Consider the following 9,116-nt stretch of genomic DNA (forward strand, 5'->3'; position numbering starts at 1 on the left):
CTTGGGGATTTCCTCGGGGACTCAAGGATCCTTTCTCAACATTGCTTATCTACTATAATATGTACAAAGGCCTTCTAATCTTGTCTCTCCTTGATGCTTGGTCATTGGATTCGATCAATTTAGTCTTGTTTTTCCATGAAAATGCAAGATTTGCACTCCTTTCCTACCAAGGGATCAAAATCTCAAAGAATATGCAAAACAAAGAACTAAAGACAATAAATGACCCAAATATGCACTAAAAAGCATGGGAACAAGGCTAATTCGGGGGCTAAATATGCGCTAATTATGGTCACATCAAATATCCCCAAACCGAACCTTTGCTCGTCCCAAGTAAAGAGGTGACAAAGACTAGGACCATTATTTAAACTAACCTAATAACATAGCCGATATGAGACAATTAGCGGGTCTCACTCCGCCCCTTCAACTCACAACAAGACAACCATGAGGTAGGATGCCTTCTTGCAAGGCAAGGTGGGTCTTGCTAAAATGGCGACACATCCAAACATTAAACACACAAAATCAAAAAATGGATGCATCTACAAAAGGAACAGCCACTTCCTCATCAAGTGACGGAGGCACTAAAGAGGAACAAATTTAAGAGCATGTAATCCTTCACAAATACTAGTTCAACAAATTACTAAGGCTAAGAGGATGGCACTAAATCACCTCCAAATGGTGTTAAACTAGACTACTTTCGTCCTCAATTTCCAAATGCTTTCGTCAAGGGCGATCGGATGGTGGTGGAATGATGATCCCTATGATGCTAGTAGCATATGACATGACAAGTCTCGAATTCTCTAAAAAAGTAAAGGTCATGGATCATCCCAAGCTCGACAAAGTGGCTTGACAAAAACGCTTTTTGGGAATGAAATGCTCAATTCTTTATAAACAAGGGTGGATATGACTAGTATTCAAAATTGTCCTCATTCAACTTTCACATTTCAAAAATTTAAGATGGGGTTTGTCCCTTCCGGGCTAGTGTCCTTTGCTTTCGCCAATCGCTTATTAGGCAACCGGTTAACCTCTAGACAATAGCTTTTCGGGGTGATAGTCACTCTGTCTCTGGGCGGCCGAATTCACAACCGTGTGGGGGCCCAATTCAATGGATCCCGCTCCAAAGCACATCGAAGTGGTACGCCTCCATCAAAACAATTAAATTTCTCAATATTTCAACATTTCATAACATTTTAGGTTTCCTTGGCAATAAATTACTTCCACATGACAAAATTCTTTGAAATGAGCACTTCAAACTTATTGACAGAAAGTATTTTTGGGTTGCCTTACCACAAGATCAATCAAGGTCACCTAGACAAGTTAACCAAGTCCACATCGCATCACGGGGTTGGATAGGTGACTCACATGCAAACCCTTGACTAGGCTTTGGGTCATGGGTCAAAAGACACTAGTATGACACTATCTAGGGTGTTTTACAACCATTCTAGTAGGCAAAGTCTTAAGTTGAAAAAGTATTTGTAATGGCTTAGTTGCTCTTGTCAAAGTTCCTAATTAGGCATTTTTCAAAAAAATTTCTAAATGCAACTACATGCTATGATGCAACTAATATATACATCCTAATGCAAGTGATTCTATCAACTAATATGATATATAAACTAAATGCAAGTCCTAAATTCACATTGTTATACCGCATCAATCAAAATAAAGCCACATATTCATTAACATAAAGAGGAAAAAGGAGATTGGAAAGATCATACCATGCGGTCTTCATGATCCTCATGTCTCGGATGTGGCGTAGTCAATCAATGTGAACAAGGATAGAACAAACACAATATATACAATATATACAATATAACTACACTAGAAAAGGAATAAACATGTTTTTAGGTTTTTCAATTTTCAAATTTTTATGGTTTTTCGAAATTTTTCAATTTTTTTGGATTTTTGAATAAGAGTTAAGTTAGAATTCCCCATCCCCACACTAGTATGGGCATTGTCCTCAATGGCCAAAATGATGGGAAATTATGCAAAGATGATGCATGATTTCTACACTAAATGCAATCTACACTAGTCTACACTACATGATGCATGGTTTTTGTTTATGACGGAGAGGATAATTTCCAAGGATGGGTGTAGTTTATGCACACACTATGCAATGCATGAAACTAATTTGTCATTTTGGATTTTGAAAGTGGGAACAATAAAATGAGACACCTCAACGGTACCGAGGTGTGATCCTCAATGGTGCTAGGACTACTCCAATAATGATCAAGAAAAATAAATAAATAGAACAAAGAGAGAAATAGACAAACCTTGAGAGGGTAGGAGCCTCCAAAGCTTGCTAATCTTCCATCATATCATCACTATCATCATCTTCCTCATTAGAAGTGGTCTCATTGCCACTTCCCTCTTCACTTGCTTCTTCACCTTCTTCTTCACCTTGCTCATCATCCTCTTCTCCTTCTTCACTAGCTTCTTCATCAATGTTATCATCAACTTCTTCATTACCAACAACCTCATTATCACCCGGAACAACCCTAGATGCACTCGGAAATAGGACTTCCTTATCCGCCCAACTAGGCAAAGGACATGATGGGTCAAGTATTCCTTGCCTAGCTAAGTGTAAGAGGGGTGGATATTGAGCTAAGTAAGCATTTTTCCGATCCTCAAAGGCTTGCTTGTGCATTGCTTGCATGAGAAGAGTCAAATAATCATTTCTTGCTTCAACACCTTCCGGCTTGAACTCTTGGTACTCAAAAGGGTAAGGTGGTGTGACAATGGAAGAGGAGGGTATTTCAAGTTCACCCTTTTGTTGTTGGATAATATACTCAGCCTCTTTTGAAAGGGGAATTAGATAATTGGTCCGGTGGACACTCAATCGACAAATCTTTGAAGGCAAAGTGAAAGAACTAGCCTCACTAGTGAGCCATCCATACTTGGTGTCAAGAGGGTTATGGGCAACCCACTTGTACTTGTGTATCATAGTATTCAAATCAACGAGATGACCACCTTCTTTCGCCTCATACTTGTTATCTTTGTTGAAATTAGGATCAAAGTATTTACCTAGGATAGTGACTAGGCCTCCATTCACAATAACGGTAGTGCCTTTCTTCCCACAATCAATGTTGAGCCATCTATCCACCAAGAGCCTTAGAAAGTTAAAAGGCTTGGTGTGTACACTTCCAATGTTCAAAGCCGACTTAAGAAGAACAAAATCGAGTTTGGTGAAATGGTTGGTGTCTTTTCTTGCATTGATGGTGCTCCCTACGACCTTGTGCCATACTCTTATGCCCGGATAGTGGACTAAAAGAGCACGACTCGCATGAAAGTCTTCAAATTTCCTTCCGGAAATCGCCTCCCAAAGAGGGTCGGGGTCATATTTGCCAACATTCTTAAATAACTCGGTTCATCAATAAGACCCAAAGCTTCACCCAATTCCTTAAAGGAGATGCGCCTACTAACGTTAGCTAGACGAAACTCGAGGTTCTCCATAGTCTCAACCTTGTTAACTTTCAAAGAACTCAAAAATTCTAAGGTAAGGGAGGGGTATGTCAATTCTTTTGATTCAAACAATTTCTCCAACCCCATGGTTTTGAAAAAGGCTCTAGTTTTCTCAAGGACACCCAACTTATTTAAGGTATCTTCACAAATAAACTTGGTGGATTGAAATGATTTTCTAGCAAACTTAGCAAAAGTTTCTCTATGGGTTTTGGAAATCAAAATTACCTCCGGATAGTTTGCAAGTTGATCAATTTTCGGAGTAGTAGATGTTGTTGCACCCATGGGAGGTTGTTGTTGTTGTTGCACTTCCAAGTTTGGGTTTGCTACCACCATAGCCAATGCTTTCTTTGCTTGAAGAGTCTTTTGCCTTAATGAAAGTGTCTTTGCCTTTGGCTTTGTTGACTTTGTTGCTCCCTTAGTCCTTGCCATTGATGAATTAACCAAGAAAGAGTGAAAAATCTTCAATTTCTAGTGCACCCAAATCGATTTAAAGATGAAAGGCTTTGCCTTTATGAATTCAAAAATCGACTCAAAGGTTGAAGATTCTGTGCTTGGTTTTGATTTTTATTGAAAAGGGAGTGATTGATTTGTTATTAAAAGGATGTTTCGATTTGATTTTGGTGAATGTAGTTGAGGAATTTTGTTTTTGTGATGGAGAGGATGAGGGTTTTGAAGGTTTTGAGTAGTGTTATGAATGAAGGAATGAAGAAATGAATGTGGGAGGGGTTTTATAAAGCCCGAAAAAATTTGAACTGCAGGGGCAATCCGTACGGTTTCTGCTCGGGACGGGCGGATTCTGCCTTTTCTGGGTTGGTAAAAACTCGCCTAAAGACGGGCGTCTTTAAGGGAAGACGCTCGGATTTGCAAACACGGGACGGGCGTCTTCTGTAGAAGACGGGCGGATTTCAGTCAAGGAATTTTTCTTGTTTTCCTCAGCCAAGAAGACGGGCGTCTTCCTTTCAGGACGGGCGGCTTTTTGAAGACGGGCGGATTAGGATGTAGGACGCCCGGATTCGCTGACAGTCAAAAATTTCAAAACTTCAGCTCATTTCAGGACGTGCGTCTTCTACCCAACACGCCCGGATTGCTTGAAAACGGGCGGATTCTCCTGAATCCGCTCGGATTCGACTCCTTTGTACCCGGATTCAGTTCCATCCGTGTACAACGCATATCTCTTGTTATTCTTCCATTCTTCTTCATATCTTGTGTTCTTCATTGTGGGGGCACTACTAAGGCATGGATAGCCTAGGCAATTGCCGTCCCCACACTAAGCTAAAGTACTACACATTAATTGAAATTATTAATCCCTCCCTCACTTCTCTCAAACATGATAATTATCTTGATCAAAGTATAAAAATCCAAAAATAACAAAAATGCAATACAAGAATTGAAATGCAAGTTAGGGAGTTAGAAATATTTACAAATGGTGGTTTAGGGAGGACTCCACCAAACTCTCATTCTTGATGAGATGTCAAGGGGGCATGTTCAAGGTGTTGTTGATGTTGCTCAACACCTTGAAAAAGTAATCAAAAGCTTGTTCATTGTCATGGTAGAGGTCTTCAATAGACCTTGGCCCTTGTTTTCAGTCTTGATCGATGGCATTACCAATGTAGGGATTAAAAATCCATTCAAATTCGTCGTCCCAAAGACCACAAACTTCATTAAGTTGATCATTGAAAATCTCTTGATTTGATGGAGACAACTTTCCCATTTCCTTTTCTTGGCCAATGAGGCCATCTTCTTCATTGCTTGTCTTTGATGAGCTTTGTAAGCTCTCTTTGTCACAATTCACTTGCTCTTTGCATGGAGCATCTTCAATTTTCTTCTTCCATTGGAGTTCCGACTTCTTCCTTTCATCCTTCCGACTATAATGATCGATCATAAAACACAGTTCATGTAAACGGGGAGCTCTCATAGTCTTGTCAAGATTAAAATTTATACTCTCATCTCCCACTTCTAAAGTGAGCTCACCATATTTTACATAAATCACCGCACCCGCGGTGTGTAAGAAGGGTCTTCCAAGAATGATTTGAATGTTAGAGTCTTCCTCCATATCAACAATGACAAAGTCCACCGGGATGAAAAACTTCCCAATTCGCACGGGGACATCTTCCCATATCCCTAATGGTGTCTTCGTCGATCTATCGGCCATTTGGAGTGTGATATTGGTGCATTTAAGCTCTCCTATCCCCAACCTTTTACTTACCGAGTACGGCATAACACTCACACTAGTCCCTAGATCACATAAAGCTTTGTTGATCGTGGTGTCGCCAATGGTACACGGTATTGAGAAGCTTCCCAGATCCTTTAGTTTTGGAGGTGAACTCCCTTGAAGTATTGCACTACTCACCTTAGTTAAGGCGATAGTCTCAAGCTTCCGGATCGACTTTTTCTTTGTGAGGATGTCTTTCATGTATTTCGCATAGGCCGGCATGTGATTGATTAATTCCGTGAAAGGAATTGAGACTTCAAAATTCTTCACAATTTCCATAAACTTTCCAAGTTGGTCATCAAATTTGGGTTTGGCTTGACGACTTGGAAAAGGAAATCTAATCACAATGGGCTCCTTCTCCTTGACCTTGTCTTCATTTTTCTTTGAAATTTCTTCTTTTGATGATTTTCCATCTTTGGAGTTTTGCACAATTTCCTCCTTATCACTAGCTTCCACAACTTCATCCTCAACTTGCTTCTTCGGTGCTTCATACCTTGTACCACTTCTCAAGTGAATGGCACTAACCGTTTCATGTCTTTGGGGATTACTTTGAGGTGGTAATTGCCCCTTTTGTCTTTGTGAGCTTGAAGATGCTAGTTGAGTCAATTGTGTTTCCAATATCTTGGTGTCAGCTAGAATGTTGTTGATGGTGGTTTCCTTTGCTTGACTATCTTTTTGCATTTGAGTGAAAAACTCTTGTTGATTCTTTTGCATTTGGAGGACCGCTTTTTGAACATCAAAACCTTGGTCATTTTGGTGATTGTATGGATTTTGATTTTGGTAACCTTGGTTTTGGTTGTAAAAGGGTCTTTGATTTTGGTTTCTCATGGGAGGTGGGGTGTAAGTTGTTTGAGGATTTTGAACATTTTGCCTTTTGTATGAGAGATTTGGATGAAACTTGGTGTTTTCATTGTAATAATTGGAATAAGGGGTACCACTCTTATATTCTTGGAAAGCATTTACTTGTTCATTTGTTCCCCTACATTCACTTTGGTCGTGACCCAAAGTTCCACAATTCTCACATATCCCACTTGGGATTGATGAGGATGCCGTCATGGCATTAACATGATGCTTTGGTGATTTTGAGACTTCTTCAAGTCTAGCCATAGCTTGTTCAAACTTCAAATTGATTGTGTCAATGTGAGCACTAAGTTGAGCACCCAATTGAGTAACGGAGTCCACTTCATGCCTTCCTCCTCTAGTAGCCTTGCGAGGTCTACTATATTGTGAGTTATGGACCGCCATTTCCTCAATCTTGTTCCATGTTTGATTGTCATCAACTTCGGTGAACATTCCATTTGATCCCATGTTGAGAATGTTCCTTGAATCTTCATATAAACTGTTCCAAAATTGTTGTACCAAGAACCATTCGCTAAGTCCATGGTGAGGACATGAGCGACAAATTCCCTTAAACCGCTCCCAAGCTTCATACAAAGATTCTTCATCCCTTTGCTTAAAACCCGTAATTTGAGCTCTTAGCATGTTAGTCTTTTCCGGTGGGTAGAACTTTTTGTAGAAAGCTAGAGCCAACTTCTTCCAAGAATCTATTCCGAGAGTGGCCTTATCAAGGCCCTTCAACCATTGTTTCGCGGTGCCAATTAGAGAAAAAGGAAATAAGACCCATCGAATTTGGTCTTGAGTCACACCGGTTTGATAAATCGCATCACAATAGTCACAAAAGGTTTCCATATGAGAATGAGGGTCTTCACTAGGCATCCCCCCAAATTGGCTCCTTTCGACTAATTGGATAAAGGCCGATTTAGCAATAAAATTTCCGGTTAGATTTTGTGGTGTGGGAGTACCATTAGGTAGGTTCTCCTCGGTGGGTACGGAATGTGATGAAAACTTAGGCATTGTAGGTTGATTTTGTGGGGTATTTTGTAATGGGTTCTCCTCACCTTCTCTTGCAAAAGGGTTGATGAACTCAATAGTTGGTTGAACAACCTCACTAATACCTCTCAAATTCCTCCTAGCAAATCTCCTATTGTTTGTCAAGGTTCTTTCAATTTCACGGTCAAAAGGTAACATATCACCTTGTGACCTTCTAGACATGCAAAATATCAAACAACTCGAAAACAATTAGAACAAACCTTGAGCAATTTTACTTCCCCAAGGCAAAGAAAGACACAACTAATAACAATAAAAGAAAATATAAATCAAGTAAACACCGTCCCCGGCAACGACGCCATTTTTTGATCGGTCCGTTTCGTGTTCACAATTAAATAGATGTGGTCGTTGGGTCACGTCCGAATCAAAACACAATTTATAGCTTCACAAACAACTCTACAATTAGTAAAGGGGAAAGTAAAGGTCGGATCCCAAGGGACGGGAATTGAGATGAGATTTCTATTGAAACTAGTGGTGTCTTAGAGGTGTCACAATTTAGGTTGATGTAGAAGGTCACTAAACTAAAATAGCAATGGAAATAAACAAGCAAGATAAATTAAAAGGGTTGTAAACAATTGATAAAAAGCACTAGGGTGTCATGGGGTCATAGGGGAATCATGGGAATTGATCATACAAACATGTTCTCAAATTATAAGTAAGAAATTATTGTTGTGATGGATTGAGTTGGGTTATATCTTACAATCCTAGGAAAGTTTGGGTCCCGGAGCCGAATCGATTAGATTGTACAACACCTACAAGTCGACTTAGTCTTCCCTACTCAACAACATGCATGGTCTAATGAGACTCGAGTTGGTTTATGTCTTACAAGTCTCATTGAAAAGATAGGTGATGGGTAAAAAATGCAAGGATTAATAGGCTCACATTTCATCAAACATAACATGTGCATGAGTTGAGATCAAAACAAGCAAGCAAATAAACCATGAAAGCATATTAATTTAAGCATGAATCATTCCCCATGTTGGTTTCCCCTAATTACCCATTAACCCTAGCTAGGTCACTACTCACTCATTATCATGTTGATCATGCTAGCAAGGTTGTCAATCATACCAACAAAAGGAAACATGATGAATAAATGAAAGTAATTAACAATAGTTAAAGAGGGATTAAGAGAATTATACCTACTAATGATTCCAATGATAAAGCAAAGAATAAAAGAAGTACTTGATGCTTGATTGAGAGGTTGTCAATCTCCCAATAATAACCCAAATAATCTTCAATTACCCAAAATAAAGGATGAACAAAAGAGAGATTAAGGAAATAAAACTTGTATTAAAACTTGATTAATTGCTGATTACAAAACTAAAGAGAGATTTGATTGATATTAACTACTCTAATTATTGATAAGAAGAACATGCTCTTCTAATTAGACTAATGGGGTATTTATAGTGGAAATTAGGGGGATGCATTAGGGTTAATTAAGGGCTAAACTAGTAATTACACTTTTTAGATTGAGCATGGAGGAGCCGGTATTTTTCGAAGGAAGGGCTTCTTTCTTTGTAGCTTGGAGAAGACGAAATTGCGCTGTACAGGAATCCGTGCG

General features: G+C 39.3%; 1 non-coding gene across 1 annotated transcript; it reads left to right on the forward strand.

Moving 5' to 3' along the window:
* Positions 1–7,043: 7,043 nt before the first annotated feature.
* On the forward strand, positions 7,044–7,150 carry LOC141637045 (small nucleolar RNA R71). The gene has a single exon (XR_012541609.1). It is a non-coding gene; the product is annotated as a small nucleolar RNA R71 (small nucleolar RNA).
* Positions 7,151–9,116: the final 1,966 nt, after the last annotated feature.

Source organism: Silene latifolia, chromosome Y, assembly GCF_048544455.1.
Source record: "Silene latifolia isolate original U9 population chromosome Y, ASM4854445v1, whole genome shotgun sequence".
NCBI classification, from domain to species: Eukaryota; Viridiplantae; Streptophyta; class Magnoliopsida; order Caryophyllales; family Caryophyllaceae; genus Silene; species Silene latifolia.